Source organism: Pleurodeles waltl, chromosome 7 (genome assembly GCF_031143425.1).
Source record: "Pleurodeles waltl isolate 20211129_DDA chromosome 7, aPleWal1.hap1.20221129, whole genome shotgun sequence".
Taxonomy (NCBI): Eukaryota; Metazoa; Chordata; class Amphibia; order Caudata; family Salamandridae; genus Pleurodeles; species Pleurodeles waltl.
The window spans coordinates 274,371,468-274,393,232 of record NC_090446.1 but is presented as its reverse complement, the minus strand read 5'-3'; the positions used below and the strand labels follow the sequence as shown (position 1 = coordinate 274,393,232).

Below are 21,765 nucleotides of genomic sequence, written 5' to 3'. Positions count from 1 at the left end.
ATCTCCTTTTTTAACAAACAAATAGTCAATATTTTGCCCACAGCATTTTTGGATTAAGATATGTCGGCCCAATATCGCAGCAATTTTAAGAACAGTGAGCAACAAAACTTATGAACATTAAATCTGGCAATATGTACAGCTATTGATACATTCCTTTTATGAAAATCATCACTTTTAGAAACATAAATAGCACACAATGTCTCCAAACATATGTTGTATTTAAAAGATCATTTTATTATATTTATGGCACATGTAGGACCAGCTTTACCAAATTTTCACACAGGGCAGTGCAGCAAGACATCGTGCTGCGTTGTGTGAAAGTGGGAATGCAGGAATGCACCATATCTACCAAGATATGGCGCAGTCCTGTCCTTTGCCTGCACTGACGCACAATTAACAACCTGGTGCCAATACAAGCACCCTGGCACCGTGGAGCAAGGGTACCTGCATTAAAGGCAGGATTGTTTTGTGCAGGAAGGAGCACCTTAATGCACAAAATCAAAGCGCTTACTCCTCTTTCTAAGTATGCTGCATAATGCATAATGCAGCACACTTAGTAAGAGAAAACAAGAAGAAATAAGCATTTTACTCCTCGTTGAGCCTCTGGTGGGAATCATAAACTTCTGATGCATTTCCAGATCTACCAGTGTTGGAAAATGTGAGAATCCCTCAGAATAAGTGGGTGGTTATGTGGGATCTCCCACGGTCTACCCATGTAATACTTCTACCACATAGAGTAACCAAGGCAGAAACGTGTGCTGCCTTGAGTAACACCAGATTAACTAAGCCATGCAGGGCCACGCAAGATGGCCTTGCACGGCTTGGTAAATCTGATCTAGGTTTTGCATCGCCCTTGCATGGTGCAAGGGTGATGTAAAACTTTGATAAATCTGCCCCTTTTTTGATTCAGAAAGCTGTAAATCACAAGACAGAGCCAGCTGAATTTGAGCAGACTCATATATTTGACCTCGAAGTAATGGTGAAGCCCCTTAAATTCAAAATCTTGAAGGATGCGCACATCTCAACAACAGACACATGATCCACTGAGTTTTTTTGCAAGCTAATCTTCCAGTCCATAACAGCGACTGAGATTCCATATCTAGAGCCACAGCATAGCAATTTGGTGGAATGGAATTGTTATTTTTGTTAAGTGCACTTATAAAGGTTGAAAATCTACCACTGTGGCAGGATATCTCTCTTCCCAGATTTAAGTTAAATAGGAATTTGTGGGTGCCCAGAAGATAATGACTTCACAGAATTTAATGGAAACGTTTTTGAGTGTCCTCATTAATTGTATAAATAGATTCCCATTGAGAATGCAGGCATAATGACTCATGTCAAATGCCAAGTTAAGTACGTTACTAGGGCTAGAAAAAGGGTGAAATTACTCTTATATTTATTTCCAGTGAAAGTAAAGAGGTTTCTCCGTGGGCCGTATTCTCAGTTTGGTTAAAACTATTACATTTGTAAATGCATATTTTCACATTATTAACACAATGTAAATGTTCCTAGTGGTTAAAATGACTCTCCTTTACATTTTGCAAACCGTAGTACCACAGTTGATGTACGACTACTGTAGATTCCCTGGAGAACCCCTGAAAGTCAGAATTGTACTTGAAATGGAGGAATGACAAAGTGGCAATGGCTCTCTATAATTGTGGGTTGAATATGGTACATAAGGAAAGTGTAGCTCATTGTCAACTTATGATAGTGTAAAATGAAACTCAAGCCTTGGTGTAAAGGACTGACTGTCACTCGCAGTCACTCATTCGTCAACTCAGACAGATAGGATTGGGAACCAACTGGAATGCAAAGTTCTGTGAATATATCTTACCCTGGTAACCTGGAAATGTATTGTGACAGGCAATTCAGGGTCAAAAACTGTTCCAGAATTTTGATTTCAGAATTATTATGTTATCATCACACCGCCTTTGTGGATTTTCTAAAAGATTGAGCTTGAGCGTGCTTTTATTTACAAAAAATTGAAGTTCAGTGTAGTGTCTCTAAAATCAGAAAAACATGCAGATCCTGTGCCAGTGGAAAAAAGTGAATCTTGCAGAGGGCAATAGAAAAAAAACATATGTGGAAGAGCCTGAGCATCTGACAGAAGGCTGTTTTTCTCAATCTTGGGATCCATGAAGTGCCATGCTCTAGTGTAATGGTGTGCATTGTAGGTCCAGAAGAGCAGAATCCGTGTCGGGAGTTAAAGATATCCATGGAGGATACATTTACATTTATTCATCAATGGTTATTCTTAAAACACTGGTATTGATGCAGCCCTCCTCAAGCAGTAATTGATTCTTCTGCACTAGTGTAAGAAGTGTTAGAAGTTATGGTTGAGTTAACCCCAAGGACTTCCTCAGTTGGTACTGGCATTCCTGTTATGTGAAAACTGCCATCCTTTCGAAATTGTTACAGGGACTCTTTGCAGTACTGGTCTTGTTCCAAGATGACTGCTCTCTGGATTTAGTATGTTGTCATCACTGCAGGAGACGATTTAAATTGTCCTATAATCTTTTCTGGAGCAATCCTGTCGCGCCTTTGATGTCTGATATTATATCTCCTGCTTTCCTCTGTTTAATTCATCTTTGATTACATCCTTAGGTATTTCATCACAACGTACCTTTCCTAGTGAGGGACGGATAAACTGCTTGAGACTGACGCTGAAAAATAGAGCTGCATTTATGAGTTTCTCCCTTACCCTTATGTCTAGATTTCTAGTAAAAACGCTTTTATCGTTAAGGCTTGAGGTGTCCCAAGTTATCTTATCTTTATTGTTAATTTTGGCTAGATGGTGACATCAGTGTCTGTGGAGCTGAGACGTTACTTGTTACATAGTGACTGATGGATTAGACAAGCTACTTTGCAGTGGCTTTCTGGCAAATAGTATTTTGGCAGTGAGCTTATGGCTTCTAGAAACCACTTCTGAGACGTTCTCCAACTATCTGTCAAAACTGAATTTTCGTGCATTAACAGGTTTCTCTGTGAATGCAGGATTTCGTTTTCACAGGGGATTATAATTTATTGGAAACCGATGCGCCACCGTTTGTTTGTTTTATTAGTATAAGAAATATTTCTATAGTTGTCTATAGAACCCATCTGAAGAACGGACAAGCAGTTTTGTATCTCATAAAATGAGCAATAGAAGTGCTAATTTAAGACAGTTTCTGCACACGTTTAGACTTAGAGATATATAAATGAAGAGACGGAAGAGCAGTATTTTATCACCTTTGCCAAATTTTTTTTAGTTTCTTCAGTGGAACTTCAAAGGAATGTGCTGCCTGCTTTTTGCTGGCAATGTAGCAGCATTTGTTGACAACTCTAACGTAATTACAGAAGCTAAACAAAACACAACAGCATAACAACAAAATAGCGGAATAGCAACACAGCAAGAATATTGTATTACCTAACAAAACAGTCAAACACAGCGCAACTTGACCACGACAGTACAACACAAAAATAACACCATGCAACAAGCAGCACAAAACACAACAAAAAACAGTACAAGAAGGCACAAATATTCTGTCATCCATTACTACCTCGGCGAATCTGCTTTCATAATACAGTTGTTAAAGTGTTTGCATCAAGGACTACCTTACTTAACACCAAAGGACATCAAATATAAAATACAAAAATAAAATATCAACAGTAAGAAATGTTTTGTGATCCGGCCTACGATCTCAAATCAGTACAGTGCACCATCACTGAAAGGTGTCTCAGCATACAGGATGCATGTAATTAATGTGCCATAGTTACTTGACTGAATATGAAGAACAAACATCCATAAATCGAGTAGGTCTTGCTTTTTGTTTGGAAACACATTTATACGTGAAGGTGTATTGTTTGTGTTGTTGTATAAGATTGGGTCTATGAAATTTGTACTAGGACATGTGGTTAGTCTCAGCAGAGAGGGAGCAGGACTGAATGGGCATGGCACCTGAGCTCCCATTGAGTCGTTTGAGTGTAAATATGTTTACAAATACTTTTCAGTACGGCTGTGATACTTCTAGTCGAGCAGTATCAGCACTTCTCAATACTACTAACATATGTTTAATGACATTGTATGAGAACTTTTCAGCACGACTTGCAAGCTTTTAATTAGAAAGTAAATCACTTATCGGCTGGTCTTCTATACATTTAATGAGATAAAACTGGGGTTTGTTGGCAACCTCATCAGAGAGGCCATCATTGACTGGGCATGGAATCTGAATACCGTGTTTACATCTGTTAAGGTATGATGCACACTCCTACTTATTGACAGGTACTCGTCCAGCTAGTCATGTACAATTTACATAATTCACAGTATTCAATCAGTGTTCATCATTTTGTATAATATTTATTGTAATTTTTCACAGTCCATATACATGTCCATTTGGCATCCACAGGGATCCTTCCAATTTTAGAGGGTCCAACATAAGTCCATTATATATTCAGCCAAATCCAAATTACATAAATTTCACAATAGATCCTCAACGTAATATGAACCTTAAATCCATCAATTCAACCAACACGTGTTTCGTCAGGGGTATCTCCCACTAGACTTCATCAGGCTGTGATAATGTATAACAAAGAATTTAGGGGCATATTTATACTTTTTTAGCGCTGCGTTTGCGTAGTTTTTTGACGCAAAATCGACGCAAACTTACAAAATACAATTGTAAATGAGGCGCTAAAAAAGTATAAATTTGGGCCTTAGTACATAGTAACGCATTAGTTCTGTTACTGGTTTAGCTTATCATGCGGTGTTAAGTGGGTGATAATATGATGTCTCCAATATTTGGTCTGAAAATTATCTATGTAATGTTCCATCCGTGTGTACTCTATATTGACTGACTTGTGAGATATTATGTGCTACAAGTGGTTCCGTTTCAGATGTCTTAATTACATTCAGTGTGAGTTGTCCTAGTATCCATCCAAATATTAATTCTGTTTAAAAATTAGTGTACACCGTGTGTACATGCACACCCATGTGAATATTATCCAATTTGTAATATAAACTGACCTGCATTATTCATTAGATTCCTTATTTCAAGTATTAGTCCTTATATTGTTGTGAGTTCCTTGTTCATAGTTAGTTGGCCATATAGGTAAATCATTGTTTATTCTCCATCTCTCTAAAATACCAATAATTAAATGACTTACTTGTAAATTATGTTATCTATAATTGTTCAAAACCCAAACTGATAATAGTCAGTCACCATCTAATTTAAACAAAAAATTACTTATCTGTTTATATTAAGATAATTCCAAATAACAACAATGTGTAGTATGGAGCCACTATAAGTATCTAAGTTAAGGTATATGGTCACATTAACCCCTCCGTACGGTTGCAAATCCTTACCAACGACTATTCTACCAATTATTACTCGAAGCACCCTCTTCAATCAAGATATAGGGGGTGATTCTCACCCTGGCGGGCGGCGGAGGCCGCCCGCCAGAGTTCCCCCCTCCAAAATACCACTCCGCGGTCGAAAGACCGCTGAGGGTATTTTGGCTTTTGCACTGGGCTGGCGGGCGACCGCCAAAAGGCCGCCTGCCAGCCCAGTGCAAAAGACCCTTCCCACGAGGACGCCGGCTCAGAATTGAGCCGGTGGAGTGGGAAGGTGCGACGGGTGCAGTGGCACCCGTCGCGTATTTCAGTGTCTGCAAAGCAGACACTGAAATACAAAGTGGGGCCCTCTTACGGGGGATGGGCACTGCAGGGGCCCCACGACAACCCATACCGCCATCCTGTTCCTGGCGGGAGAACCGCCAGGAACAGGATGGCGGTATGGGCTGTCAGAATCTAATTGGGATTCTAATGGGCAGCGGAAAACCGGCGGGAGACCGCCGGTTTTCCGCATCTGACTGCGGCCAAACCGCTGCGGTCAGAATGCCCTGCGGGGCACCGCCAGCCTGTTGGCGGTGCTCCCGCCAACCCTGGCCCCGGTGGTCCATGACCGCCGGGGTCAGAATGACCCCCATAGTTTCTAGTCACTGATACCAATGTTAACGCTTTGATAATTCTAGAGTAATTCCCACTGAGAACATCGAAGTAAACGATCATTTAAACTCCTCGATGTGATTAAATCTCAGTTATCAGATCATCCTGCTGAGGTTATTATCGTACTAGTGGCAAACCTCACCCGCTTACCTTCATGTGACCAGCATCTGTATTACATTTGACGTCTGATGCGAGTACGCTCCTCGAATGGGCACGATATGCCCCTGAGATTAAATAATCGCATCTGTGTTTCGCGCGTGTGCCGGCAACCCGTTTTTCTGTGTCCTACTTTAGTTTCTGTGTTTGTGCAACCCTGTAAAATAACAGGAAGAGGACTAAAACGCTGTTTCCTCTTTCTGTATATTGAAGCTATCTATCTCGCTCATACATAGATACTACAACTCTCGCCCCCAATAGAATCCTAAATCCGACAGATCCATTAATCAGATAAGACCACTGACAAAATTCAGTCGTTTTTGGACATTACCACTGAATATAAAGTCAACAATCAATTTGAGTTTTTAATGTGATACCAGTGTATTTATTGATCCATTACCAAAACCATACCATGTTACCTGGAAAGTTAATTCAAACAAAGCTTGTTAAGTATATATATATATATATATATATATATTTTTTTTTTTTATTTTTTTTTTTCCAAAGGGACAGTAGTAATCTCGCTTGTTCTACTGAATGTACCTATTACTCCATTATCTGTTACCTGTAGATATTAAACAGCTTAATCAAAATATTGCTTATGCATAAATATAAATTGTGAGTTACAAGTTCTGCTAGAATGTAAATAGATCAATGTGTGCTCATTTGATTGGTTAACCTAGTAGATTTACTTAAAATCCTACATTTATGTTCCCAAGAAGTATTCCAGCTCATCGTCTGTGTTTAAACCCACCTCCACCGCTTGTAATTTCATAATCCAAAGTGATTCCTTATGTCTCAATTGTAATTCCCTGTTACCACCCCTGGGGTCCATAGGAATATGTTCTAAACCAAAGAATGTTGGGCGGTCGGTGTTAAAGCGGTGGTAATACCGCCAACAGGCCGGCGGAAAAAAAAATGGGATTACGACCGTGGCGGAAACCGGCAACATAGACAGCCACTTTAACACTCCGACCACCACGGCAGTAGAAACAAACACCGCAACGGTCACCGCCAACAGACAGGCGGGAGACAAAGTACCGCCCACCCTATTACAAGAGACCTACCCGCCACCTTTTCCGGGGCGGAACCAACGCTATCAAAAGCACGGCGTAAACAGTACACAGAAAGGAAAACACTCACCTGTCAACACCCAACGAGGAACCAGGACGCCATGGAGCTCAGCTGCCCATGTTGGTTTACCTCCTCTTCTACCAGAAATACGAACGGCGGCGACGACGGTGAGTACTGCACCTACAACACAGGGGAGGGGGGAGGAAAGAGAGTGACACACACACGCAACACCCCCACCCTCACACTCAACAACATACACACAAAAACATGCAGCAACATTAAATATACACCCCCCCCCCCACCCCCTGGAAGAATGCAAGGACAAAAGGAAAGGATTGTAACCATTGTAATCATTAAAAATCCATTAGTCAAAACTCCAAATTCAGTATATACAAATATGTACACCAACTACACAAGTCCGGATAGTGTTCCAATCATTGTCCGTGGACGACTGGGCCTGATATGCACGGCCGAAGCCCACAAATGACACCTGACTGGAAACGGAGAGAACACTGCAGGGGCATCAGATCGAAAATATACAGGCACCTCAGGGAGAGGGGGAGCACCTCAACCTGATGACCGCATGACGCCACTGCTCCACGAGGAGGCTCCATGCCCATTGATGTATCCTGGGGAGTGCAAAGCCACAGTCTCTCAAGTCTCTCCAGTGGGTGGTTTGCCCACTGCTTTATCCTGGAGAGTGCAAAGCCACAGTCTCACAAGTCTTTCCAGTGGGTGGTTTGCCCACTGCTTTATCCTGGGGAGTGCAAAGCCAAAGTCTCTCAAGTCTCTCAAGTGGGTGGTTTGCCCACTGCTTTATCCTGGGGAGTGCAACGCCACAGTCTCACGTCTTTCCAGTGGGTGGTCTGCCCACTGCTTTATCCTGGGGAGTGCAAAGCCAAAGTCTCTCAAGTGGATACCAGTCTCCACTGGTTCTGGAGGGGGCCTTGTGCCCAGAGTGCTTCATCCTGCCAAGGACTGAGGTAGTGGATGTATCTCTCCACTGGTTCTGGAGGGGGCATGGTGCCCAGAGTGCTTCATCCTGCCAAGGACTGAGGTAGTGGATGTATCTCTCCACTGGTTCTGGCGGGGTCATGGTGCACAGGAAGAGTGCTTCATCCTGCTAAGGACTGAGGTAGTGGATGTATCTATCCACTGGTTCTGGAGGGGGCATGGTGCCCAGAGTGTTCCACATGCAGTGTGGCCGGTACAGTTCCCTCACCTGGGTGTGCATGCCACAAGATTGGTGAGCTTCAGGTAGCATGATACGCCATGGAGGCAGCGACATACCCCACACTACTGTGGCTGAGCCTGCCACCTGCAGGTGTAAACAGTGATGGAAGAAATGCCACATTGAAGCTGCCCAGGGTCCAGGAACTCTCCTCCAGCCTCAGACGACTAACCACTGGGGATGGTAGCCATGTCAGCGGTGGTGCCAGTGACGGAGGACGCCGCGGGGCCGGTGGCGGTGCTTGCGGCGGGGCTGGCGGCGGTGCTGGCGACAGTGCATGGGTCAGCACCTGCAGAGTGACACAACAGGACGTTTCCTGCAGCCTCGGATAGCTTCCCACTGGGGAAGAGGCTGGAGACTGTCGCAGAGGCTGTGGACGTGCCGGGGGCGGTGCAGGTGGCGGTGCTTGCGGCGGTGTCTGTTGTGGCGGAGCTTGCGGCGGTGTCTGTTGCGGCGGTGCTTTCGGTGGTGCTGGCAATGGTGCATGGGTCAGCACCTGCAGAGGGACACAGCAGGACGGTTCCTGCAGCCTCGGATGGCTGCCCACTGGGGAAGAGGCCGGGGACTGCCGCTGAGGCTGTAGATGTGCCAGGGGCGGTGCAGGTGGCGGTTGTGGTGGCGGGGCAGCTAGCGGTGTTCGCTGCCGTACAGGTTGGCATGGTTGTGGACAGAAAGTGTGACACTGGTCCCTCAGTCGGTGCCACCATGCCCTCTCCTGACCTGCTCTTCAGCTTTTGGCCCTTCCCCAGCTTTGATGGTGCCGCAGTTGTCTTGCCACTATCCCCTTTGGTTTTTGCTGAGCCATTGGTGGCCGGTACTTTCGGCTTCTCCCTCTGGGATGAGGGCACCTTTTTCACCTTGGCAGGTGGCGGAATGTCCTTGCCCTCGCTACGTGGCACACTGGCAGCCCTGATATGTGGCGCACTTGATGACCCCGCAGTTGCTGGCACCACTGTGCCTGGGGACTTGGTGGCTGAGGTGCTGGGCTGGGACCTGGAAAGCCTGGCCCTAGGGAAAGGACGGGGAGGAGGAGGTGTAGGGAAGAGGTCAATGTTAGCCAAGAAGAGTTTTTTAGATACACTGGGATGGAAAGATGGAGGGGGTTTGGGAGTGGAGGTAGAGGTAGTGGTTGTAGGAGGTGTACGTCTGCTGAATTTGGGTGAAGGTGCATGGGCCGGTGGCTGTTGTGAGGTGGATGGCTGTTGGGTGGGTGTGTGCCTGCGTTTGTGGCTGAGGATATAGTGCATGCAGGTGTGAGTGGAGACGAGACAGGGAGGGAGGAGGAGGACGTGGAGGAGGGGGACATAGTGGAGGCTGTGGATGTTGCTGTGTCTGCATGGGGATGGTGCTTGTGTGAGTCCTTGTGGGATGTGTGGTGCTTATGTTTGCCTGAGCCACTCTTGTGTGTTGATGAGTGTGCATGCTGGTCTGATGGTGTGCTTGGGACAGGCTAAGGTACAGGGGATTGGGTCTGGGTGGAGGAAGTTGGAGGGGGGAGGCTGGACACAGGGACAATGGCTGCCATCAGTGCTGAGGCCAGAGCCTGAAATGCTTTCTGTTGGGCTGCCTGCCCAGAATGAATGCCCTCCAGATATGCATTTGTTTGTTGCAAATGCCTCTCGACACCCTGGATGGCATTCACAATGGTAGGTTGCCCAACAGTGAGGGATCTCAGGAGGTCAATAGCCTCCTCACTGAGGGCAGCAGGACTGACTGGGGGAGGGCCTGAGGTGCCAGGGGCGAAGGAGATGCCCACCCTCCTGGGTGAGTGGGCACAGGACACACGCTGAGGGGCAGCTGGGAGGGCAGTGCTGGTAGGGGGGGTGGCGGCTGTACCTGTTGATGCGGTGAGCACAGAGGTGCCCTCCACCGCAAGGGAGCTCCTATCAGAGGATGAGTTTCTGTCTCTCCTGTCTGCTCATGTCCCCGCTGTGGAGCTCCCCTCGCCCTCCGTCCCACTGGTGGCTTCAGACTCCGTTGTTTTGCCCTCCGGGGCCAAGTGGGTTGCAGCTCCTTCCTGCTCCGGTGCCAACGCTCCTCCGCCTGGTGATGCTATTGCACACAAGAACAGGGAGACCACAAAAAGGGGGGAGGACAGAAGAAAGACATGTTCAGAGCATGCAACACCACTACCGTTGGCAGGCACAACACACAGGGAGCAGCCCTCTGCACTACGCCATGCACAGTTCCTAGAAATTTCAGCTGACCATGGGGTACGAGGCCTAAGACCAATTGCTGCACACCTGGAAGTCACAGGAGCCTGACTAGGTGTTGATGGCTCTTACCACTTGTGGGTTAAGGGTGCCACATGGCCTGCCTTACAAGGGACCTTGCCTACCAAGTTCGCCCTAGCCTAGGGGAACCTACTGCTCACCTCTCCCGCCCACACACCTCGTGATGCGCGCGGAGTCAGCTGAATGAGAGTGTACTCACCCTCTTGTGGCTGCTGTGATGCCCTCAAGCGCCCATCCAACTCCGGATACGCCACCGCCAGGATCCGGAACATCAGGGGGGTCATGGTGCGACGGGCATCCCTCCACGTTGGGATGCCATCCCCAGCTGGGCCACCTCCGTCTTCTTGCTCCAGCGGCGCAGGTCCTCCCATCTTTTATGGCAGTGGGTGCTCCGTCTGTGGTAGACCCTCAGGGTCCGAACGTCCTTGGCGATGGCACGCAAAATACCCTTCTTCTGGTGGGCGCTGACCTAGAGGAATGGTACAGGGGGAAAGGAAATTACTTACCCGTCCGGACCGTCATACTCATTGCCCCCCAGTTCCCACCCTTGCCCTGACGCACATACACTCTCCATCCGCACATGCAGGCCTCAGCCCCCCCATGTATCTTCCATCCACACCACTCCAAACAGACATTGCCCATGCAGCATGCTCACAGTGTACTCACCTGTTTGTCTGGAGGACCGTACAGTTGTGTGTACTGGGGGAGGACCCCATCCACTAGTTTCTCCAACTTCTCCGAAGTGAAGGCAGGGGCCCTTTCCCCAGACACATGAGCCATTGTCGCTTCCAGACACAGGTCACAGCAGCACTTGTAGTGAAGGTCCTCTCCTGTTGAAGGTCAGGTATCAAGTGAGTGAACAGACAGGAGAAATGGTGGTCACGTCCGCAGCGGTGTGTACCTTCACCGCTGGCTACATCGTCATTGGCTCCTGGGACCCATAGGGCCCAATGTTACTCTATGCAGAATTGTCCCGCGGTCTTCGACCGCCCACTGCGACGGTGTACAACGCCAGTGCAGTTACCTCATATCCCCTTGCCCCACCTTACAGGTCAGGCAGCCGCCATTTCAGGAAGCCACATGGGATGGATGTTAACTGCATCACGCCTATCTAGGCCGGGAATATGGACAGATACCAGCACAATGCGGATTAATTACATTTCTAAAAATAAGACATTGTGATACCTCAATGTTGGATGACTCTTTGCTCGCTGTTCTCCTCCATAGGGCACGTCCGCTGCGGCAGGTGATGAGATGGCGGCATTCTCTGGTGTACAGACCCGTGGTGGATCTGTCGACAATGGAAGAGAGACACGTCCTAGTCACCTACAGACTTGATTGTGCAACAATCTAGGAACTGTGTGCCCAGTTGGAGCAGGACCTGATGTCAGCTATCCGCCATCCCACAGGAATCCCCCCTCTAGTGCAGGTCCTGTCTGTACTCCAGTTCCTGGCCAGTGGGTCTTTTCAAACAACAGTGGCCATAGCATCAGGGATGCCCCAGCCAATGTTCTCTAACGTGTTGTCCAGAGTGTTGTCTGCCCTGCTGAAACACATGCGCAGCTACATCGTTTTCCCTCAGGTGGAGGATTTGCCCACAGTGAAAGGTGACTTCTATGCCCTGGGACATATCCCCAACATCATTGGTGCCATTGATGGTACACATGTGGCATTTGTACCCCCGCAGAAATGAACAGGTGTACAGAAACCGGAAGAGCTACCATTCTATGAATGTGCAGCTGGTGTGTTTTGCATCTCCCATGTGAATGCCAAGTATCCTGGCTCTGTGCATGGCGCTTACATTTTGAGGAATAGCAGCATCCCTTATGTAATGGGCCAACTCCAGAGGCACCGTGGGTGGCTAATAGGTGAAGCCAAGGTCCCAATACAGTTGACATAGGTGTCTGGGTATGGGGCTGTCCCTAAGGGTTAGTGTGTGTCTAACAGTTGTCCCTCGACATTTGCAGGTGACTCTGGTTACCCCAACCTGTCATGGCTACTGACCCCAGTGAGGAATCCCAGGACAAGGGCAGAGGAACGCTACAATGAGGCACATGTGTGAACTAGGAGGGTGATCGAACGCACCTTCGGCCTCCTGAAGGCCAGATTCCGGTGCCTCCATCTGACAGGTGGTTCCCTATACTACTCACGAAGAAGGTGTGCCAGATAATCGTGGCCTGCTGTATGCTGCACAACCTGGCTTTGCGACGCCAGGTGCCTTTTCTGCAGGAGGATGGGCCAGATGGCAGCTGTGGAGCCTGTGGACAGTGAAGAAGAGGAGGCAGAAGAAGAGGATATCGACAACCGAAACAACATCATCATGCAATACTTCCAGTGAGACACAGGTAAGAGGATGCCGCTGCTTCCCACATCTCATTCTCTTGTTGGAACTAGCATAAGTGTGTCATTTTCATTTAGTGTATGGACCCTGACTAGTCACTTTGACTTTTCATTTCACAGATCTGGGTCCCACTTTGTGCCATCTGCTATGTTTACTGCTGGCCTACAGCTGTGTTACATTGGTATGTGAACAAGTAAATTGGCATTGCTATATTCCATAGTTAATGCAATTACACATTTGTGAAAGCACAGACTGACTCCAGATTATTTTGTGATTGTAGTGTGTTTATTTCTGTGCTAATAAGTGGAGGGGGTTGTAAAATGGGCTGGGGTGATGGTGGAGGAATGTCCATGGCAGAGTCCAGTCTATTTGTTTCACAGCTGCATTGTCCAAAGGGGCATATGAAGTGGAGCAATGGCAGTTTAAGGACGGACAGGGTGACATAGTGGGACAGAAGAGTGACATTCAGAGGGGTCTCATTTCCTGGTGGAGGTCTTGGCAATGTTCTCTGTCTTGTTCCTGGATCTCAGGGACCGTTTGCGGGGTGGTTCTCCATCTGCAGGGGGTGGGGTGCTGGTGTCCTGTTGTTCCTGTGGTGGTGCCTCATGTCCGCTAGCACCGGCAGAGGTGGAGGGCTGTTCATCGTCCAGGCTAGTGTCAGGGGCCCCTTGTTGTGCCACTGTGTCCCTCCTGGTGTTGACAAGGTCTGCCAGCACCCCTGCAATGGTGACCAGGATGGTGTTGATGGACTTCAAATCCGCCCTGATCCCCAGGTAGTGTTCCTGCTGCAGCCGCTGGGTCTCCTGAAACTTGGACACTTCGTAGGAGTATGTGATGGCATGCAGGTGGGGTGAGGGGATAAGGTAGTAAAGATTTGCCTTACTAGAGTCCAGTCCTCCTGCTACTCCTGCGAGGCCCTCAGGATGCAGTATTGCCAAGACTTGCTCCTCCCATGTTGTTAGTTGTGGGGGAGGAGGTGGGGGTCCACCGCCAGTCCTCTGTACAGCAATCTTGGTGTCTTGAGACCGCGGAACACACCTTCCCCCGTAGGTCGTTCCACCTCTTCCTGAAGTCTTCCCTAGTTTTTGGATGCTGTCCCAGTGCGTTGACCCTGTCGACAATTCTGCGCCATAGCTCCATCTTCCTTGCAATGGATGTCTGCTGCACCTGTGATCTGAATAGCTGTGGCTCTACCCGGATGATTTCCTCCACCATGACCCTCAGCTCCTCCTCAGAAAACCTGGGGTGTCGTTGAGGTGCCATGATGTGGTGTGGGTGATGTGTGAGGTGGTGTCTGTTGTGATGTGTGAGGGGGTGTGTTGGTTTGTGTTGTTTGAGGTGCGTGTATGTTGTGTGAGTGTTGGTGTTGTGTGTCTGTGGATGCGGGTGTTGTGTTAGGTGGTGGCTCTCTCTGGCGTGCTTTCAAAAATCTGGTAGTAAGGGTTTGTGGGTGATGTGGGTGTGTGCTTTATATTGGATTAGGTGTGTGGGTGTTGTGTGTGTATGTGTATAAGGTGTGTGTATTACGAATTGTCCAATGTGGTTGTGTTTTGTAAGTGTGTGTGTATTTTGAGCGCGACAGTGTGTACCGCCAATGGATTACCGTGGTTGAAAGACCGCCATGTTGATTCGTGGGTCGTGATAGTGTGGGCATATTCCTGTTGGTGTGACAGTGTCGGTTTTGTTATCGCCAGTTTATCACTGACCTTTGGTGTGGCGGACTTGTGTGGGTGTCTATATTGTGGCGGATTCCGGGCTGTGGGTCGTAATACCTGTAGTGGAATTCTGCGGCAGCAGCGGTATGTTGGCAGTCTTCTGCACGGCGGTAAGCGGGATTTACCGCCAGGATAGTAATGATTGCCTATATGTTGTCCAACGGATATCTCTCTTCCCTTTGTTTCAATGCCCTTAAACGTTCACCAGTTCTAACTCTCAGTGGACGTATAGTGCTACCAACATATATACGTTCACATTTGCAATTGAAAATATAAATTACATACTTTGTGTCACAGGTCATACGTGATCTTAATTGATAAACATTACTGCTAGGGTCAACATACTCCGTTTTGCCATGACAAGCCCATTTGAGAATTGTTAGCCAATTCTCCTTAATTTTGGGTCTTGGGTAAGTCCGACACAGAAGATTTTTCAAGGATCTTCCTCTTCTATATGTAATAATCGGACCTGACAATGTAAAATTGTTGAAAATATTGTCTTGTTTCAGAATGTTCCAGTGTTGTTTCATCATCTTTTTCGTGATAAATGCACTATCATTGAAGTCTGTAATCAATCATACCTTGTTAGTATTTCAGACGAGGTGTTTAAGTCTCTGGTCTCTTGATTTTTTTGATCATTTCTTGTGCAGTCTTGATAGTACTCCTGTTATATCCTCTTTCTTCAAAGCGTAAAACATATCTTGTAAGCATTTCCCAAAATCCTCATCCCTGCTGCAATTACGTCTTGCCCTCACTAACTCCCCAAATGGAATTGCTCATATTTGGTGTTTTGGGTGTGCACTGGAAGCATGTATTATTGCATTGCACGAAGTTGGTTTCCTAAATAGTCTGCTGTGAATCTGATCATCACTAATGAAGAGTTCTACATCTAGAAATTCTACTTTGTGTTTACTATATTTGTAGGTAAACCTAATATTCACATCATTCTTATTCAAATACTCACAACATTCGACAAGTTGTGCTGTATTGCCCGTCCAGATCATAAAACAATCATCAATGAACTTTCCCCAGAATAGAATGTAGTCTTGTCACATTCTGGCCCCAGGTCCCCTAACCCACCTCTCCTCAAACCATCCCATGAAGAGATTGGCATAAGAAGGGGAGAATTTGGCTCCCATCGCCACTTCTTGTTCTTGTCTGTACCACTGATTGTTAAATAGAAATACATTGTGGTTTAAAATGAAATCCACCTTCATCAAGATCATTTCTGTGTTTGTTTCATACATAAGCTTTATTCGGCCACAGACCATCAAAGCAATACAATACAATACAGTATAAATATAAAATTAAACTTCATAATATCATATCAAGATTAAATTCTGTGTGTTTAAGAAGACTAGCTGATCTGCGATTTAACATATATCTCAAAGCCTCAAGACCTACTCCATGTTGAATACTCGTATACAATGCCACCACATCTAAGGTTACTAACATCATATCTGTCTCCCATTGCATGTCTTCCAATATTCCTAAAATGTGTTGAGTATCTCTAATGTACGATGGTAAGTTTATTACCCTTGGTTGTAAGAATACATCAACAAATTCAGAAATTTTCTCTGTGGGTCTCCCAATACCTGAAATGATCGGTTTCCCAGGGGGAAACAGGAGATTCTTATGTATATTCTGTAGCGTGTAAAAGCATGGATATCTAGGTCTGTCTACTTTCAAATACATGTACTCTTCTTCATCCAATAATCTTTGCTGGTGCCAGGCTCCCAATGAATTAATTATCAAACTAGTGAGGCTGTGTATTGGGTCACAAGGGAGAATTTCATAGCAATTGTCATCATTTAACTGACTATAAATTTCCTCATCATAGTTCCTCTTGTTCATGACAACAATATTCCCACCTTTATCTGCCTGTCTAGTTATTATGTCCTCATCTTCTCGTAGCTCTTTCAAGGCCTGCCATTCTTTACTATTCAGATTGTTCCTCGTTCTACTATTCCTAGTTTTAAACATGTATTGTCTAAAATCTCTAATTACTGATCTGTAAAAAACTTCAATATTGCTATCATTGCCCATTCTAGGTGTCCAATTAGATTTTTCTTTAAGCCAGTAGTTTCATTTAGGTCTGAGAAGATATTTAGGTCATGTAATAATTGTTGAGTGATCGTAGGTATTTCTTCATAGTCCGTAATCGACATTACGGTTGCTGTATCATGTATATCCTGTATTGTCAGCTCACTATATTTCATCTCCTTGCTTGTGGGAATAGAATGATTCCCCAATTGCTTTTTTATTTAAAAAAAAACTCTTTTGTTTTAAATGTCGCACATACTTGTAAAGATCAATTTGCTGTTTACAGACGTCTCCCTTACTAGTGGGGCAAAAACCTAATCCTTTACTAAGCAGGGAGATCATATCTGTAGACAAGTACTTACTCGACAGATTAATGACATTAATTTGCTGTCCTGTCACAGGCCCTATGTCTTCCTGTCCCAAGGTTTTGTTTTCATACCTCTTCTCTGTGTACTGTTTCCTCCCTCTATGTCCCCTCCTGGTTTTCCTGTTGGTTCTCTTTTTTGTTGTCAGTTCCCTTGTTTTATCCTCAACATTTCCTGTAAAAAAAGTACTCCCATTTACGGGATCTAAACTTGTGCTCGCTTCCCTTCTAGTGCTATCCCTCTCACTAAGTGACTCACTACCACCTGAGGATGAAACAGAGCTCAAAGAAGTGCTTGAAGGAGTTTTCCTAATAGTCTCCTTAGCTAGATAATCGTATTTCCTACCAAAAGTAAAGACTCTGCCATTTAAGTAATCTCATTCATCCCTTTTTAGCTTCCTCTCTTTCCTTTGTTTAATTTCTACATGATGTCGAGTTAGGATATCATTCAAGATTCCATAATTTTTCTCTATTGCTTCCAGTAGACCAGTGGCTTTGATATCTTGTTCTAGTAATTCTATTTCTGCTTATAATTTAGAAACCTTCTTGTCAGCATTTTCAATGAGGATATCTATTAGTCTCATGGAACTTGATGTTAATTCTTTGTCCCATTTTGATAGTAAATCTAAATTCAAATCATCATATGTTGGGAAAATCTGGGAACTGAGACCCCTAGGGATTCTGTTCAGTTTCTTGTATTGTTTTAATGTCATCCCATCCCACCTCCCAGACATCTCAGTCTTTTTCAATTTCTCTAATCTCATACATTTCTCAGATAAACTCTGTTTATTCATCTGGTTACCACTTTTCATTGCTTTCTGTACAGTATGACCTTTCAGTAAGTTACTAAAAAATTCTTCTGCCATTTTTTCCCCTCGTTATATATATTTATCTGAGGAATCAAGACGGAGCTGCCTACTCACATTAAATGTTTTAGTACGATTAGGGAAATTTTCACAGAGTATAAAGGCGCTTCCTGTCCTTAATTCACTACTCTACTAGCTCAGGAGGTGCACTGAACAGGGTGAATACCCCCCAAAAGGCCCTGTCTACCAGCAACAAGTTACTGATAAAAGTGCATTTAGTTATTGACAGGCAGTCGTCCAGCTAGTCATGTACAATTTATATAATTCACAGTATTCAATCAGTGTTCATCATTTTGTATACTATTTATTGTAATTGTTCACAGTCCATATACTTGTCCATTTGGCATCCACAGTAATCCTTCCAATTTTAGAGGGTCCAACATAAGTCTATTATATATTCATCCAAATCCAAATTACAAAAATTTCACAATATATCCTCAACGTAATATGATCCTTAAATCCATCAATTCAGCCAACACGTGTTTCGTCAGGGGTATCTCCCACTAGACTTCCTCAGGGCTGTGATAATGTATAACAAAGAATTTAGTACATAGTAACGCATTCGTTCTGTTACTGGTTTAGCTCATCATGCGGTGTTAAGTGGGTGATAATATGATGTCTCCAATATTTTGGCTGAAAATTATCTATTTAATGTTCCATCCGTGTGTACTCTATATTGACTTGTGAGATATTATGAGCTATAACGTGGTTCCATTTCAGATGTCTTAAATACATTGAGTGTGAGTTGTACTAGTATCCATGTAAATATTAATTCTGTTTAAAAATTAGTGCACATCCTGTGTACATGCACACCCATGTGAATATTATCTAATTTGTAATATAAACTGACCAGCATTATTAATTAGATTCCTTATTTCAAGTATGAGTCCTTATATTGTCGTGAGTTCCTTGTTCATAGTTAGTTGCCCATCTAAGTAAATTATTGTTTATTCTCCATCTCTATAAAATACCAATAATTAAATGACTTACTTGTAAATTATGTTATCTATAATTGTTCAAAACCCAAACTGATAATAGTCAGTCACCATCTAATTTAACAAAAAAATACTTATCTGTTTATTATAAGATAATTCCAAATAACAACAATGTGTATTATGGAGCCACTATAAGTATCTAAGTTAAGGTATATGGTCAAATTAACCCCTCCGTACGGTTGCAAATCCTTACCACGGACTATTCTGCCAATTATTACTCGAAGCACCCTCTTCAATCAAGATATAGTTTCTAGCCACTGATACCAATGTTAACGTTTTGATACTTCTAGAGTTGTTCCCACTAACAACATCGAAGTAAACGATCATTTGCACACTCCGACTGTGTTCGAGCAACATATTTAATGCCTATTCCTGCTTCCACATCAGATGAGACTGGCACTGCCCAGACCTACCCGCCTTTTTTCAGAAATTTCCTTTGCATTAAAGCACATGGATTTTTTTTACCTGTACTCAGAAAAAGTCGTGATGCAAGCTTCAGAATCTATTCTGGGTATATATTAATATAATTTGTTTGTGGTACAGTGAGTTAGCCAGATATGTACTCGGGACCTCTTGTCTGTGACTCAGGAGGTCTGCTCTTTCGTATAGGGGCTCCCTTTGTCCACATCCACACCTAATCTGTAAAATATGCCCCTCTTTATGGACTTCCTATGGCAATCCCCTGATTTCAGTGGCTGCTTTACAAATTGACAGGTGTGAATGAAGACTTATTGACTACATGAACACAACATCAATGTCTAACATAACTATGTCTTTCTCCACTGTCCCGCGGGTCCATCATGGGGTGTCTTTGCACTCCTCAAGAATGTGCTCCAAAACCTGCTTTTGTGTTCATTGCCTTTAATGGCACAATTTCGTGCCAAGAGAAGCTATTATTTATAAATTGTTATAAAGCGTACTCAGCCCAACAGCGGATATGGCTGGCCGAGTTGGTAGCGTGCACCGTAAAGCGTTTAGCCACTTCCCGTCTTGATCGTTCTCCTCAAAACTCGCCTTTTAATTATATGTGGTTCGGACTTTCAGGGTTTCGATTTTTAATGTACGACTTCGTGTATACTGCAGACCAGCGTTCGCATAGCTGATTTGAATGTCTATGGGGCAAATTTACAAGCCCCTTGCCCTGCCCTAGCATCACTTTTTTATGCTAAGGATGTGTTAAGGAGGCCCCACCATATGCCATATTTACAAAGTGGCGCAATGCACGCATTGTGCCACTTTGTAACCCCTTGCGCCATATTATACCTGCTTCAGGTTTAATGTATGCGGGGGGTGTGTTCCCACGTAGGGAAGCCCCCACAAAATGGTGCAGTGAAATTTACAAGATTTTACTGCGCCATTTTTTCGCCTGCTCAGGGGAGGCATTAAATTGACGCACTCATTATAACCTTTGGGCCTCCCTGTGCTTTGCTGTACTAGCGCAATCATTTATGACACTAATCCAGCAGAGCGCCACAATAGCGACATAAATTATGACGCTATTGTGCTAATGTGCGCCAATGCGCATTGTATAGTAAATACCCGATGCACCACTTTCTTGTAAATATACCCCTATATTTTTTCAAGAATTTTACTATGACGGGCTTTCAATATCGGTTACTGTTGTGCTTGTGTTCAGTCATACATGTGGCCGTAGGACGTGAACGGAGTTGAGAAACCTTGAACAATGTATGCGTTGCGTAGGCTGCTTATTGCACTTATGCGTGTGCTTGGTCTGTGCACGACTGTTCAAGGACTGCCTTCCTGAAATCAATAGATCTAAAGAATTCAGCACGTTGGTTGCAAAAGAAACCTTGGCCCAGTGCCAGATGAGAACAACAGACGCATTAGGGGAGGCGCCTCAGTGCTCAAAGTTCGCAACTCACATGTAAGAGCGGAAGTAGGTAGCGCGATTAAGGCCTCAAGCGCTGCAAGGCTAGTTGGGGCATCAAATGGGGCTTTTTACGGAGACTCGGGTGGGGAAATAACGGTTTTGGCTTCGCCCTTGACGATCGCAGTCTGTTGAAATCGAGGCTTGATGGGAATTGAATAAAAATTTTGGCAAACGCTCAACCAAGCGCCGCGTTTTCAAGTTTAAAGACACGGGTCGCTGGATAAGTGCCATGCACTGCATTAAAATGAAAAAAATGCAGACTATGTAAACACGTGATGAAGCTCTTGCCAGTGTTTATGCCCTTAGGGGTATCAAAATGCCAAGAGCTAGGTACACAAATAACGGAGTGACAATCCTAGCTAAGCCCCTTCAGAAGTGTGCCAAACATGTTTGAAATGAGAAGTGGGTATCCTTGCCACACAGGTACACGTGAGAGCCATTATCAGACGGACAGAGGGTACAGGGAGATATTAGCAGATTGATGCAGAGGGCATGGGGAGTCAAACTGAAACAGAGGGCACAGCACCCATCACCAAACTGATACAGAGGGTATGTAGAGTCATTGTACTGAAGCTGAGCGCACCATGAGCCCTGACCATATTGAGTCACTGTACTGAAACAAGAGGAGACAGTGTATAGTTCATATCAGCCGAATACTCCCAGTGCGAGCGTCCGAGACCAGAGCTGCACATGGCTGCCCTCATGGCTGTGCGCCCTGGCCTTCAGCCACATGCAGTTCTGGTCTGGGACAGATGCACTGAGGGTATTCAGCTGATTTGAATTGGATTCTGTTGGTCATTCATGCCCATTTGTAGGACTCTGGACGTCCACTTATTTTCTTAACATTGCATTGATGCTTATTCTTTTATGGG

At 44.9% G+C, this 21,765-nt stretch overlaps 1 protein-coding gene across 1 annotated transcript in view; it reads left to right on the top strand.

The window, feature by feature from the left end:
* The window catches only part of BCAS4 (breast carcinoma amplified sequence 4), a 293,870-nt gene that overhangs the window by 263,341 nt on the left and 8,764 nt on the right, over positions 1 to 21,765 (top strand). The gene's annotated exons all lie outside the window — the stretch shown is intronic.